Source organism: Oncorhynchus kisutch, linkage group LG2, assembly GCF_002021735.2.
Source record: "Oncorhynchus kisutch isolate 150728-3 linkage group LG2, Okis_V2, whole genome shotgun sequence".
Classification (NCBI taxonomy): domain Eukaryota; kingdom Metazoa; phylum Chordata; class Actinopteri; order Salmoniformes; family Salmonidae; genus Oncorhynchus; species Oncorhynchus kisutch.
The window spans coordinates 39,271,891-39,288,061 of record NC_034175.2 but is presented as its reverse complement, the minus strand read 5'-3'; the positions used below and the strand labels follow the sequence as shown (position 1 = coordinate 39,288,061).

The 16,171-nt window shown below is 43.4% G+C and overlaps 1 long non-coding RNA gene across 2 annotated transcripts; it reads right to left on the bottom strand.

The window, feature by feature from the left end:
- Positions 1-5,647: 5,647 nt before the first annotated feature.
- LOC109902403 (uncharacterized) lies at positions 5,648-11,860 on the bottom strand. 2 transcript variants are annotated; one of them, XR_004203658.1, is made up of 4 exons: positions 11,791-11,860; positions 8,980-9,064; positions 8,137-8,277; positions 5,648-6,977 (listed from the first exon to the last, which is right to left on the bottom strand). It is a non-coding gene; the product is annotated as an uncharacterized LOC109902403 (long non-coding RNA). The 2 variants fall into 2 exon arrangements; XR_004203657.1 differs by lacking the exon at positions 5,648-6,977 and having other exon boundaries at positions 7,024-8,277.
- Positions 11,861-16,171: the final 4,311 nt, after the last annotated feature.

Sequence of the window (16,171 nt, the reverse complement as noted above, 5' to 3'; positions counted from 1 at the left end):
GATTGGTTACCTTCGTAAGCGTCATTGGGGGCGTATGCACCATCAAATTAACGTTCGTTGCATTTAAAAGTGGAAATTCACTACACTGCCATCTACTGGGACAATATGTACATACACGCACCAATTTGGATTTTAGGTCACCACAAATCACTGTTGAGGCAAGCTTGACTTTATGAGGAAACTAGGCAGGGTTCAAATTATAGACCGGCTTGGATAAACAAATACTCATAAACAAATTAGCATTCCCCCAGGCCCACAATAACTGAAATATCAAAAACATAATTGGACATCTATTTTAATAATTTCAGCATACAACAAGAAATTAGATGTTCTCCTCTGGGAATCATTTAATTATTCTACATAAAACAAACCAGATACAATATTTTAATCAGACAATATTCACTATTCGCTGACATTACTATGATAGAAAAAAAATCATATGAGCAAGGAGGGACATGGTTTTGTAGAGCACATACAATGCCTTCGGAAAGTACTCAGACCCCTTGGCTTTTTCCACATTTTGTTACGTTTTGTTATTCAAAAATGGATTTTTAAAATCCTCAGCAATCTCCATCGATCATCCTTGAGAAGTTTCTACAACTTGATTGGAGTCCACCTGTGGTCAATTCAATGAATTGGACATGATTTGAAAAGGCACACACCTGTTTAAATAAGGTCCCAGAGTTGACAGTGCATGTCAGAGCAAAAACCAAGCCATGAGGTCAAAGGTATTGTCCGTAGAGCTCTCTGCAGCATTGAAGGTCCCCAACAACACAGTGGCTCCCATCATTCTTAAATGGAAGAAGTTTGGAACCACCAAGACTCTTCCTAGAGCTGGTCACCCTGCCAAACTGAGCAATCTGGGGAAAGGACCTTGGTCAGGGAGGTGACCAAGAGCCCGATGGTCACTCTGACAGTGCTCTAGAGTTCCTCTGTGGAGATGGTTGTCATTCTGGAAGGTTTTCCCATCTCTGCAGCACTCCACCAATTAGGCTTTTATGGTTGAGTGGCCAGATGGAAGCCACTCCTCAGTAAAAGGCATATGACAGCCTGTTTGGTGTTTGCCAAAAAAGCACTTAAATACTCTCAGACCATGAGAAACAATATTTTCTGGTCTGATGAAACTAAGATTGAACTTTTAGGCCTGAATGGCAAGCGTCACATGTGGAGGAAACCTGGCACCATTCCTACGGTGAAGCATGATGGTGGCAGCATCATGCTGTGAGGATGATTTTCAGCAGAAGGGACTGGGAGACTAGTCTTTTATGAGAACCTTCTCAGGACCTCAGACCGGGGCGAAGGTTCACCTTCCAACAGGACAACGACCCTAAGCACACAGCCAGGACAACGCAGGGGTGGTTTCGGGACAAGTCTCTGAATGTCCTTGAGTGGCCCAGCCAGAGCCCTGACATGTACCTGATCGAACATCTCTGGAGAGACCTGTAAATAGCTGTGCAACAACGCTCCCCCATCCAACCTGACAGAGCTTGAGATGATCTGCAGAGAAAAATGGGAGAAACTACCCAAATACAGGTGTGCCAAGATTGTAGCGTCCTAATTTATTCCATTTCAGAATAAAGCTGTAACAAAATAAAGTCAAGAGGTCTGAATACTGTCAGACATTGTACGAGACAATTTGAACGAACAAACACCATTTTAAATTCACTCTTTTTGCCTGCGTTTTCCTCAAGTTGGAGCTAAGCTTGGGCCAACCAGTCCGGTAACACTTTGTAAACAAAAGTACTCAACGTGATACATGTTAAACTACATAAATCAGGTCTTAACAGATCTTTTAAAACATGGTATTTTCAAATTGAAGTTTCAAAATGAGGCACAGCATTTATAAGTAGCGTAGTTACTGGGATGTAGTTCCAGGAAGCATTGTCTGCTTGGCTTCCCAAAGGAATCCTTCTAATTTACTGGGCCATCAAAGTATTCATACCCCTTGACCGATCCCATATTTTCTTGTGATACAGCCTGAATTCAAAATGGATTAAATTTTCTCACTCATCCAAAAACAATCTATAATGACAGTGATAACATGTTTTAAGAGATCCTAGAAAAATGAAATACAGAAATCTCTCCTTTACACAAATATTCACACCCTTTTGCTATGACACTCCAACTTGAGCTCCGTTGCATCCAATTTCCTTTGTTCATCCTTGAGATGTCGCTACAACTTGATTGGAGTCCACCTACGGCTAATTCAATTGTTTGGACAAGATTTAGAAACACACCTGTCTATATAAGGTTCCACAGACGTCAGAGCAGAAACTTTACCAGGACGTCCCAGGAACTGTCTGTAGATCAGAGACTTGTGATGAGGCATGTATCTGGAAAAGGGTATGAAACAATTTCTAGGGTGTTGAAAGTTTCCAAGAGCACGGTGCTCTCCATCATTGGGAAATGGGGGAAAAAATATTGAACTACCCAGACTGTGCCTAGAGCTGGCCGTCCGACTGACCAAACTGAGTAACGGGGCAAGAAGGACCTTGGTCAAAGATGTGACCAAGAAACCAATGACCACTCTGACGCCCTACACAGTTCCTTGGCTGAGATGGGAGAACCTGCCAAAAGGACAACAGTCTCTACAGCACTTCACTAATCTGGGCTTTATGGGAGAGTGGCCAGACAGAAGCCACTCCTGAGAAAAGGCACATGACAGCACATGGAGTTTGCAACAAGGCATGTGAAAGACAGATAAAGCAAAACATGATGTGGTCTGATGTGACAGAAATATAACTTTTTGGCTTCAATGCAAAGCGCCATGTCTGGAGAAAACCAGTCACAGCTCATCATCTGTCTAACACCATTTCTAAATCAAATCATATGTTCAAATCAAATTTGATAGGTCACAAACACATTTCGCGGACTTTATTGCAGGTCTAGTGAAATAGTTGTGTTCATATCTCCAACAGTGCAGTAGTATCTAAATGTACAAATATATAAATATATAAATATTAGGAGTGGCGTTGACTAAAATACAGTACATTATATATATATGAAATCAGTAAAGCGGTATGTAAACATTATTAAAGTAACCAGTAATTCCATGTATATGGGGCAGCAGCTTTTAAGGTGCAGGGTAAATCGGGTGGTAGCCGGCTAGTGATGGCCTTGAGATAAGATGTTTTTCAGTCTTTCGGTCCAAGCTTTAATGCACCTGTACTGACTGATGTAATGATTCCGTAACTACATACGCTGGGAGAAGGGAAGCAAGTACAGGGAGAGGATTTAATAATAAATTGACATGAAACTAAACAAGAACAGCGTCTGGACAAGAGCTACAAAACAACATCAATGCAGACATGGAAATGAAACTGAGGAAGTGACAGATATAGGGGAGGCAATCAATGACGTGATGGAGTCCAGGTCCCATAAAGAGCTGGTGCTCGCAACGATGGTGACAGGTGTGTGTAATGATGAGCAGTCTGGCGACCTCGAGCGCCAGGAGGGGGAGCGGGAGCAAGAAAGAAATAGTCGAAGTGAAACCATAGTTATTTTATTCTGCATTTGAAAATATGATCTAATTATAAACCAATAGATCAATACCAGTGGAGGCTCCTCAGAGGAGGAAGGGGAGGACCATACTCAGTGAATTTCACAAAATGTTTAAATGTAAAACATTTAAAGTTATCCTTTTTAGATAAAACTATACTACATATAATCATGTCATCAAATAACTGATTAAAACACACTATTTTGCAAAGAAGGTCTTCAGCAGCCTCAACAGCACTCTGTAGGGTAGCACCATGGTGTAGCCGGAGGACAGCTAGCTTCCGTTCTCCTCTGGGTACATTGACTTCAATACAAAACCTAGGAAGCTCATGATTGTCACCCCCTTCCATAGACTTACAAAGTAATTATGACAACTTCTGGAGGACGTCCTCCAGCCTATCAGAGCTCTTGCAGCATGAACTGACATTGTCCACCCAATCAAACGATCAGAGAATTAATCTAGTACTGATAGCATAAGCTACAGATAGCTAGCACTGCATTGTATAAAATGTGGTGAATAGTTGACTCAAAGAGAAAGACAATAGTTGAACAGTTTTGAACAAATTAATTTATTCCAAAATGAAGGAGAAGCGAGAGAGTCATTTTTGTTCAATTTCAGTTTCACTTACTTAGCCAAAATGGGGATAAACATTCCTGAATTTGTCCAAAATAAACTCTTGGACTAATGATTACACCCTACAGTACCAGTCAAAAGTCTGGACACACCGACTCATTCAAGGGTTTTTCTTTATTTTTATTATTTTCTACATTGTTGAATAATAGTGAAGACATCAAAACTATGAAATAACACATATGGAATCATGTAGTAACCAAACAAGTGTTAAAAAAACAGATAATATTTTAGATTCTTCACAAAGTAGCCACCCTTTGCCTTGATGACAGCTTTGAAAACTCTTGGCATTCTCTCAACCAGCTTCATGAGGAATGCTTTTCCAACCTGGAATGCATTTCAATTAACAGGTGTGCCTGGTTAAAAGTTAATTTCCTTCTTAATGCGTTTGAGGTAATCAGTTGTGTTGTGACAAGGTAGGGGTGTTATCCAGAAGATAGCCCTATTTGGTAAAAGACCAAGTTTATATTATTGCAAGAACAGCTCAAATAAGCAAAGAGAAACGACAGTCCATCAATACTTTAAGACATGAAGGTAAGTCAATCCGGAACATTTCATGAACGTTGAAAGTTTCTTCAAGTGCAATCGCAAAAACCATCAAGCGCTATGATGAAACTGGCTCTCATTAGGACTGCCAAAGGAAAGGAAGACCCAGAGGTACCTCTGATGCAGAGGATAAGTTCAATAAAATTACCAGCCACAGAAATTACAGCCCAAATCAATGCTTCAGAGAGACATCTCAACATCAACTGTTCAGAGGAGACTGCATGAATCAGGGCTTCCTGATCGAATTGCTGCAAAGAAACCACTAATAAAGGACACCAATAAGAAGAGACTTGCTTGGGCCAAGAGACACGAGCAATGGACATTAGACTGGTGGAAATCTGTCCTTTGATCTGATGAGTCCAAATTTAAGATTTTTGTTTTCAACCGCCATGTCTTTGTGAGACGCAGAGTAGGTGAACAGATGATCTATGCATGTGTGGTTCCCACCGTGAAGCATGGAGGAGGAGGTGTGATGGTGCATGGTTGGTGACACTGTCTGTGATATATTTAGAATTCAAGGCACACTTAACTAGCATGGCTACCACAGTGTTCTGCAGCGATACACCATCCCATCTGTATTTCAACAGGACATTGACCCAACACACCTCCAGGCTGTGTAAGGGCTATTTGACCAAGAAGGAGAGTGATGGAGTGCTGCATCAGACCTGGCCTCCAAAATCACCTGACCTCATCCAATTGAGATGGTTTGGGATGAGTTGGACCGCAGAGTGAAGGAAAAGTAGCCAACAAGTGCTCAGCATATGTGGGAACTCCTTCGAGACCATTGGGAAAGCATTCCAGGTGAAGCAGGGTGAGAGAATGCCAAGAGTGTTCAAAGCTGGCATCAGGGCAAAATATTTTACAAATATATTTAGATTTGTTTAACACTTTTTTGGTTACTACATGACTCCATATGTGTTATTTCATAGTTTTGACATAGTTTTCACTATTATTCTACAATGTAGATTTTTTTTTTGTGGTACTGTATATCAGCTAGATGCAGGCGAGTGTGCAAGGCGTATTGAATGTCACGGTCTGTCACCTCAAATTTGTCTCCGACCTGAGTGCACCTACGATGTAAACTTTCATTCAAAGGCTAGGTTGTAGCATCCTCGTGAAGGGTATAGGTGTCACGTGTGCACCCTCTCCAGCCTCTAGGTCACCAGGCTGCTCGTCAAGGTGCACACCTGTCACCATCGTTACGCGCATTAGCGCAATATGACACTCTGTGGTTGGAGTCCTGCGGCTGGAGCCGAACGCGCTGGGGAGGGGGTACCGTCAGGTATGCTCTCTCTCAGGCGCTCTAGGTTGCCATGCTCCTGTGCCTTAGCAGAGGTGACCGGTCCGCTCCTGATCCCCGGGATCGTCATCTTTGTTGGCGTCCTGCGGCTGGAGCCACGCGTCGGGGAGGGGGTACCGTCACGTGTGCTCCTTCTCCGGCCTCTAGGTCACCAGGCGGCTCGTTAAGGCGCACACCTGTCACCATCGTTACGAGCATTAGCGCAATATGACACTAACCTGGACTCCATCACCTCCTTGATTACCTTGTCTGTGCGTTGTTCGTGTTTGTTTTGGATTATGTAGCGTTTTTTTCCATTAAAAACACTCACTCCCTGAACTTGTTTCCCGACTCTCAGCGCACTTCGTTACAATAGGGAACATTTGAGTATCGTGTAGTAGCCTAAACCTATCGCTGTTACATTGAACTGGGTGCCTGGAATATGAATGAGAGTCATCCAATATACTGTAATAGAAACATGGCCACGCTCATGAAAAAAAAACAGTCCTCCCGCATCTTAAACGGCACTGATTGCCACTGATCAATATATTTTCAGAAAGGTTAATATTAATAGGGAACATGGACATTTTTCTATTTCAGCACTATTTACAGACTGATGAAAAGGGTATCGATTTAATGTCATAATACAGGAGCCAAAATGACACTATTTCTCAGCTAAAAGGTTGTTTCAACGAGTTCAGTCCCACCAAAAACGTAAGGCAAAAGAATGTTAAATAGCATGCATGGTAAAGTAATCCCAGGGTTGTCATTTCAGGACTCCTGTTTCAGCACCTTTCATTAGCATCCCACTGTTCTCAATGTAATCAATGTAAAGATTTCAGAAATGACACTGAGCACACCTCTGCTGACTCCTGACCTCACAGCTTGACCTTCACAGCCAGAGGGCTGGAGGGGTAAAGGTAAAGGTTGGAGAAGGCGGCACAGCGTCCACACTCTGAATACGTTCCTGTAGGAGGTGTAGCTGATGGCACAGCTCTTATTGAACATCCTCGAGATGCTCTCCTGTGGACAAAATAGATTTTGGGGTAATCTTTCAAGCTTCAGGGTATTTATTGCAGTATGTCTCTCTTCTAGAATTTCTCCCCATAGCGTTCTGGTCTTCAAAAAACAATACAGATGTACAAGACAGACAGAGGGCAATATATTATTCTGAACAATGTGACAACTTCATACTAAAGTAAGCATTTCACAGTAAAGTCTACATTTGTTGTATTTGATTCAAAGCTCAGGTAGAGCAAAGCACTGAGCACAGTGTGACAGGACGTGTGGTGATTAGTCTCCATTGGGCAGCTGCTTGTCAATCAACAGCTGTATTCCTCAATCACCTTGGCATCTGGATATTTCCCAAAGAACAGGAGAGGTGGTGGGTTTACTCCTGACATGTCTAAAGTGTTTTATTTATCAAATCTTATGGTGTATTTACATAGACGAGTTAGCTGACAACGTCACGAAAACCATGCGCATGCTTCAATGGGGCAGAAGTCGGTGTGTTGTTGTGATTCTTGATGACAAGAAGCTGCCATTTGGGGAATTGTAGGTGGGTCTTTTCAGCTATTTTCATCTTGTTCTTCATACCATGTCTTGTTTTGAGGTGTATGGACTGATGTCACATCTATGCTAATATGGCAAAAATGTGTTAGCTATCTAACCAACAACTGTAACAATGTAGTTGAGAGATAGGTGCTCATTGTACACATTTATTCATGTTTTCAATAAACAATGGACACAAAATTTAGTATACATGTTGTTCACAATCTAAATCAACGCTGTCTCTTTTGCCCCATAGTTAAGCAAGCGTTAGTTTTGTTGCTAAACACCCAACCCGTCTACAGGAAGTTTAGTTGGAGTCACATAGGTAGTTACAAGGTGGTAACAATGCAGTCACATAGGTAGTTACAATGCAGTCACATAGGTAGTTACAAGGCAGTCACATAGGTAGTTACAAGGCAGTTACATAGGTTGTTACAAGGCAGTTACATAGGTTGTTACAAGGCAGTTACATAGGTAGTTACAAGGTGGTAACAATGCAGTTACATAGGTTGTTACAAGGCAGTTACATAGGTAGTTACAAGGCAGTCACATAGGTAGTTACAAGGCAGTTACATAGGTAGTTACAAGGCAGTCACATAGGTTGTTACAAGGCAGTTACATAGGCAGTTACCTGGCAGCCATGAGGCCAAGCAGGTGTTGAGGATCTGGGAGTTAGTGCTCTGGACATAGCGACGTTGCTCACAGGACTCAAAGTCCTCACCCCCAGCCCCCTGTCCTTCATCTGGAGGGCCATCAGGAAGTCACAGGCCCTCTGTACCTCCCCACACACCACAGTGAGCCGCAAGAGAGAGTCAGAAAGGGGGGAGGGGATTCTATTTACACTAGATGATTGATTGGGGGCGCTGTGGTGAAGCCACTGTGCCTCCATCTTGGCACTCCCCCACCATTGTAGAGAATTCATTTATTAATGTCTACATTTGTTTTTGCCACATGTATTCTATTACAGACACCTTAATGCATACGTTTAAATTAGATTATGTGAACTAAACTTTAAAAAATGAAAGTATATTTAAAAACAGCAAATTTTCTTTTGATTACTAATGTTATTGTCACAATACTATGGGGGTCTGCTCCTACTGTGGAGTGCCAATATTGCCAACCGGTGGCTTCAAAGCCTCTCAATGGCCAATAGATAGCATCTACAATCCAGGGTTTACATTATATACATCATTGGGGCGGCAGGGTAACCTAGTGGTTAGAGTGTTGGACTAGTAGCCGGAAGGTTGCAAGTTCAAACCCCCGAGCTGACAAGGTACAAATCTGTCATTCTGCCCCTGAACAGGCAGTTAACCCACTGTTCCTAGGCTGTCATTGAAAATAAGAATTTGTTCTTAACTGACTTGCCTAGTTAAATAAAGGTAAAAAAAAAAAAAAATGGAGGGATAGAGATATGTATTTGTAACAGTTTGAAAAAGACTCCACTGATATTTCCTCCAGCAATAAGGATCCTTACCCATTGTGGTAGCTATGACCCATGCAGGCCAAGGCCTCCAAGCTGAACCAAACCCCACAGGTGAAGCACACTCCCCAGGACCTGGCTACACACACCACATCAAGAATGAACACATTACTGAAAAGTTCATATGACACAGAGGCATAAACAACAACATCCCACTGGGCACACACACTGGTTGAATCAACGTTGTTCCCACGTAATTTCAATGAAGTTACGTTGAACAGACATTGAATTGACGTTTGTGCCCAGTGGGACGGCATTCAAATCAGGGTCACGAAATTGGCATTCAAGTCACAGCCAGACAGTCTTTAATAGCCTCCTTTACTTGTATCCTTTCTTCTGTGACTACTGATCTGGACTTGTTAGATGGAAGAAACATGGAGGAGACCTATCCATATTCTCTCACCCATCAGCTGTCATGAGTAGGGCTAAGTTATAACTCGTTACCCTCTGACCCATAATAGCCTATAACTAGATGCCCGATATTTTTTCTGGCCAGGAAAACTCCTGGAACTAATCATGAAGTAAAGGAGACAAGGAGAGAGTACTGACTAACACGCAGCCATGATATACCGGAGACTGGAAGCTTTGTTGGATGATAGAATCGAACATGAACAGTGATAGCATTATTATCAGCATTGTGAGATATCGCCTTGAAAGTAGTTTAAAGTTGGCAAGATAGTAGAGGAAGACCCATGAAAAATTGGGAACACAAACACGAAGGGCTGTGAATATAAACCCTCGTCACTAGGGGGGGATATCCAGTCCAAAGTCAGCATCGCTACCATAAGACCAGACTCTGACACAAGGTATATCAACTTGTGTTAAAAACTGTAATTGGTTGTATAGTAGATAGTAGTTGGTAATGCCACTGACCACACTGACAGCGTCGCACAAGGGTTCTAAGGAGACGTGACGATTTTTGAAGGGACAGTGTTACTGCAGAAGCATCACTGACTTCAAGATCCAGCAACAGTCCCGTGCTGAAGGGGAACCCTCCCTGATAAACGAGCATGCACAGACACAAACATTCATGTGCACATTATTAGCACATCTTTATTTTATTGAACCTTTATTTAACTGGGCAAGTACGTTAAGAACAAATTCTTATTTACAATGACGGCCTACACCGGCCAAACCCGGACCACGCTGGGCCAGTTGTGCGCCGCTCTATGGGACTCCCAATCGTGGCCAGTTGTGATACAGCCTGGATTCTTTGCGTGTCAAAAAAGATACACGTGTCAAATAACACTATTTGACGTATCAAATTAGCTTGTCAGGACCTGAATACGACTGCACATCACATGATAATGTAACACGTTCATCATTATTTTACGAGGTAATTACACATTGATTACACTATCAGTCGTATTTCATGTCACAACGATTCATCGATACGTATGCTATGACGCTGGTAAAGTTGTCCCGCGCACCTACAGTGCTGGTCATAAAAATGCAAACAATGTTCTTCACCAAAAACATAGCAAAACTGCATAATCTGTTTCAGTAGCTATAGTTAGCTAGTTAACTATATAGCTAGGTGTCATCATCTAAAATAACCCACATTTATAAGGCAGTTCTTATTTGATTAATGGTGGTCGGACCCATCTATGTGAATCTAGCCACAATAAGGATTTGCCACAACAGTGGACTTTGCGGTTAGCCTTCAAAATAAAAGTATGTCATTGACAGTGATGCAAATGAATACAAATAGTATAATTATGCCATAATTGAATAGGTCATGCTAAACAAGGATGGAATGTTATATGTTAAAATCAACGTAAGATAATTTGTTAATTTGACTTTAGAATAGCATTGGAGTCGTACTTATTTCACTGTACAGCCTAGACTGTACCAGTCTACTCAGTGACACCCAGAGAACATTAGCGTCGTAGCTCTTATTGTGAAACTGTGAATTGAGCCACATTTATTGTCAACCTATGTGTTCCAGAGGAAAAACAATACTGCGTTGGTGTTTGAGTCTGATAACTCTGAGGACGACGCTGGGATTTTTTTTTTATTGGGAATTGAGTAGACTGATATTTGTGTAAACTCTTCACAGTTGTGTTCTGTAGGTGTCGCCGAGTAGACTGATAACCCATTTCATTGCGTCACATTCCAACGTTGTTTAACATTATCTCGTCTAAATATGGCATGATTCCACCAATTGTAACCTTCTGCATCACTTTCAAAGAGGTACTTTTATTTTGAAGACAAAGCTTCACAAATTAACCCGGTCAGGTCAAGCCTCATGAAGCTAGCTGGCTGTTTATAACGTTCGCTTTGGGCAACAGGGTTAAGTAGCTGGCTAGTTATTTATTTTCATGAACTGAAGTTAAATTTCAATAGGCGAACAACAAGTGGCTACCTAGATAATACTTACAAGGATTCCTAATTCATTTCTAAGAATAATAAAAATGACTGCAGTTTCTACAGGTCATTGTTTTCAGGCTGATTATATTGGTGCTAGCTAGCTACCCCAGAAGTTGCGGTCCAACACAACATTCTACAATTAAACTGTTATTTAACGTGTCAAATTAAAAGCTTATTTATGGCGTTCCATAATGCAGTGCCTTAGACACACACACGCACACACATATACTTCCTCTGATTATTGGAAGTAGTTCTAGTATTCAGTAGTCATCAGGTATCTGATTGAAGGGCAAAACTGGTCAGATCAGGAAGAATGCATAGGAAAACAACAGGTGTTGTTCTAGCCTAGTGAACAGAGATCAAACAAAATATTTTGAGAATGGAACAGAGGAATGTGTGTTGTCAAGGTGTTCTGAGCAAATATACTAGACTCACCTGTGTGATGGTTAGGAACTGGTGGGCGTGTTTAAGGCACTCTTCTAAACTGAGCTGTCCTGATCCCCTGCCTGAAAGACCCCAATTGGAAAAAACACATAAACATTAGAAATGTGAACATCAAAACGTCATCCTCTTAAATTTGACGTATTTCCAGCTATCAATCATCACATTAATGGAGAGTAATTTGAGCAGAACATATAGCATGGTGAACAAGTAAAGTGGAGTCGTTGTAGTTTTTGTACCGTAATATGAACATATCACCTCTAGAAAGGCCTGTACTGCAAAAGCTATGTCCCATAGCTGTGATCCACTGGTCCCCTGTAGGAACAGTCAGACAGCATGTCAGAAAATAACAGGTCAGTAATTAAACTTGCTTTTTCATTTTTTTTTTTATTGCTTCTTTTGGGTCCAAGTATTTGGCCCATAATGCAAGAGATGAGCGACATTATGTATATCATGGCTCGCCAATACCCAACGTACCTGCATTTTCAAAGCACTTCATGCCTACCTACGTGAGTAGGTACCAACGCTTCCTTGGGCACAGGGACTATGGTGGTCTGCTTGAAACATGTAGGTATTACAGACTTGGTCAGGGAGAGGTTGAAAATGTCAGTGAAGACACCTGCCAGTTGGTCCACGCATGCTTCGAGTAGACGTCCTGGTAATCCGTCTGGCCCTGCGGCTTTGTGAATGTTGACCTGTTTAAAGGTCTTGCTCACATCGGCTACCGAGAGCGTTATTACACAGTCATCCAGAACAGCTGGTACTCTCGTGGATGCTTCAGTGTTGCTTGCCTCGAAGTGAGCTTAAAAAGGCATTTAGTTCATCTGGTAGGTAGGCTCGCGTCACTGGGCAGCTCGCATCTGGGTTTCCCTTTGTAGTCCGTAATAGTTTTCAAGCCCTGCCACATCGGACGAGCATCAGGGCCGGTGTAGTAGGATTCAATCTTAGTCCCGTATTGACGCTTTGCTTGTTTGATTGTTCGTCTGGGGGCATAGCAGGATTTCTTATAAGAGTCCGGATTAGTGTCTCCCTCCTTGAAAGCGGCAGCTCTAGCCTTTAGGTCAATGCGGATGCTGCCTGTAATCCATGGCTTCTGGTTGGGATATGAACGTACGGTCACTGTGGGGATGACGTCGTCGATGTACTTATTGATGAAGCCGATGACTAAGGTGGTGTACTCCTCGATGTCATCGGATGAATCCCGGAACATATTCCAGTCTGTGCTAGCAAAACAGTCCTGTAGCATAGCATCTGCGTCATCTGACCACTTCCGCATTGAGCGAGTCACTGGTACTTCCTGTAAGCAGGAATCAGGATGATAGAATTATGGTCAGATTTGCCAAATGGAGGGTGGGGGAGAGCTTTGTATGCATCTCTGTGTGTGGAGTAAAGGTGGTCTAGAGATTATTTTCCTCTGGTTGCACATGTGATATGCAGGTAAACATTTGGTAAATCTGATTTAAGTTTGCATGCATTAAATTCCCACTAGGAGTGGCACGTCTGGATGAGCATTTTCTTGTTTGCTTATGGCCTTATAGAGTTGGTTGAGTGCGGTCCTAGTGCCAGCATCGGTCTGTGCTGGTAAATAGACAGTTACGAATAATATAGATGAGTACTCTCATGGTAGATAGTGTGGTCTACAGCTTATCATAAGGTACTCTACCTCAGGCATGCAATATCTCAAGACTTGTTTAATATTAGACATTGCGCACTAGCTGACAAAAAGACACATACCCCACCCTTCGTCGTACCAGACGTAGCTTATTCTCTGCGCTGCTGGTGCATGGAAAATCCTACTAGTTCTATATTATCCCTGTCGTCGTACAGCCAAGACTTGGTGAAACATAAGATATTACTGTTTTTAATGTCCCGTTGGTAGGATAATCGTAATCTTAGGTCATCAATTTTATTTTCCAATGATTTTATGTTAGCAAGGAGAACGGATGGCAGTGGGAGTTTACTCATTCGTCCTACAGATATTTACCTTTTATTTAACTAGGCAAGTCAGACAAGAACAAATCCTTATTTACAATGACAGCCTAGGAACAGTGGGTTAACTGCCTTGTTCAGGGGCAGAACAACAGATTTTTACCTTGTCAGCTCGGGGATTCAATCTAGCAACCTTTCGGTTACTGGTCCAACGCTCTACCTGCCGCCCCCTCAAATGACAGGGATTTGGGCCTGTTCCCGGGAAAGCAGTGTATCCTTCTCATTGGACTCGTTAAAGGAAAAAGCTTCTTCCAGTGCGTGGTGAGTAATTGCTGTTCTGATGTCCAGAAGTTATTTTTGGTCATAAGAGACGGTAGCAGCAACATTATGTACAAACAACGCAAAAAATATATAAAAAAATAGCACAGTTGGTTAGGTAAATGTAAAATGTCAGCCATCCTCTTTGGCGCCATCTTAACATTGTACCTGTGCAGCAGCAGTACCGATGGGGGACATGCAGTTAGTCATGGAGAGTTAGCCACTTCTAGCCAGCGCTGCAGCTGCTCCTCACACCCCTGGCTGTGGGCCCTCTCATCCTGAAGACTGTGGAGGACCTTCTGGGGCGAGGGGGTGTGTGTGAAGTCGAAGGTGGGGCAGGGTGTGGGGGGATCCGGCCGAGAGAGAGCTGCAAGTCTTCCTGGACTGGCTCTGATGTGGGGAGAGGGGAGGGAGGAACATGGGAGGGGGAGGAAATTATCTATTTTTGTTGATCAATTCACAAAAGAGTTTATGATCCAACAGAAACAGGAGTAGATTTTAGAGTGAGAGATACAGAGACAGAGAGCGAGGGATAGAGATGTGAGATACAGAGAGAGAGGAAAGAGCAGTCAACCAGTTTCCTCCTTACCCCTGCGTCTCCTGCTGCTTCTCCTGGTGTGTGAGTCTGACCTCCTCCGTCCACTCTGCAGGGGGCTGGAAGTTCTTCAGTCCCTCCTTGGGGAAGTAGACCAGGACCTCTCCATCCTCCATAATGGCATCTGGAACAGCAATACAAGAGTCTTGGGATTAGGTTTAGCTGTTTACAAATTCCAAAGCAATAAAGGCTTTTTAACTCATGGTTCTTGCTTTCCTCATACAAAAGTTTCTTCTCTCAAATCATGCCGAAAGCTTTGTTTATTCTGTCTAGTATAAGGAGCTGAATTTGTCTGTGATGTGGAAAATTTCACCCAAAGACCTAGTGTAGACATACTGTAGACAGAGTAGATAAACAAATGGTCATCTCATTGTCACAAACTGGGATATACAGAGGCTGCCAGTCCTTCAGCTTGTGGTTTATGCAGATGGTCACTACCTCATCCCAGGGGACCTTCTGGAGGGACGGGCCCTCTTTCTCTTTTCAGTGGTTCTGGGCTGCAGCCGTGGAGCAGCGTACCCTCTCCAGGAGGTTCTCCAGGCGGGACATGAGATGGGGTTGGCTGTGGCACGATGTTGGGATCTGGTCGGATTACTGGAAGATGGGGGAGCAGGAGGCTGGGGGTGGTGGAGGTGGTGAGGGGACAATGTAAACAGATGTCATTTCAGCAGTTTTAGGGCATAAAAATCACAATTAAACAGAATCACACATGCACAGCCGCATGCGCTTACAACCTTAGTCACACACCACCAAAGCAAACCACCTGTGTCAGCGGGCAGGCCCCAGCTGGGTATCTGCAGGCTGACGACTGTCTTCCGGAACCAGGCCAGGTGCTGGGGGGAGTTCCAGGCCAGGTGAGGCACCTTGTTCCGGGTCTCTGGAAGGGCGAACTCCCCCGGGGGCCAGGAGAAGCTGGAGAGCTGCTGGGAGAACACCAGGTCGGCCAGGAAGGCCAGCGCAGCGTTGTAGAGTGTGAGGACAGGCGCCGGTGGCGGTAGAGGCGGTCGCTGATCTCGCGGCACAGGCCGGCCTCCACGAAGTGCACCAGGGTCTGAGAGGAGAGGAGGGTGCCGGGGCATCGCCCCTCTCACCTGGGGATAAGCAAACACCAAAAAACAGCACATTAGAATACTTCCAATTCAAAACAACGCTACTCATTTAATCCTCTCAGAAGCCATTTCAAGTGTTTTCTTTTGATTCAAGAGGGTTCTCCGCACCTGCTCCGAGCACTGTATGTCCACTGGTGGTCTCTGTGATGTGGAAGAACATGTGTGCTGATAACAGAGCGTCTTCAACCAACATCTTGAGCATCAGGTCTATCCAGAAGAGAAGAAAAGACAGGCAGAATGTAGAGAGTTACAGATTTGGTAATTAGACTTAATTCACAATATGCCATTGTGTCAGCGATCCCTGTAAGAGAATGCTGGTGATGTCCTGCTGGAGCTGTTTGAGTTGGAGCAGAGCGGAGAGCAGGGCCACATCCTGGTCCTCGCTCCCTGGGCTGGGGGCTGGCAGCATCAGCAGGGCCCACGT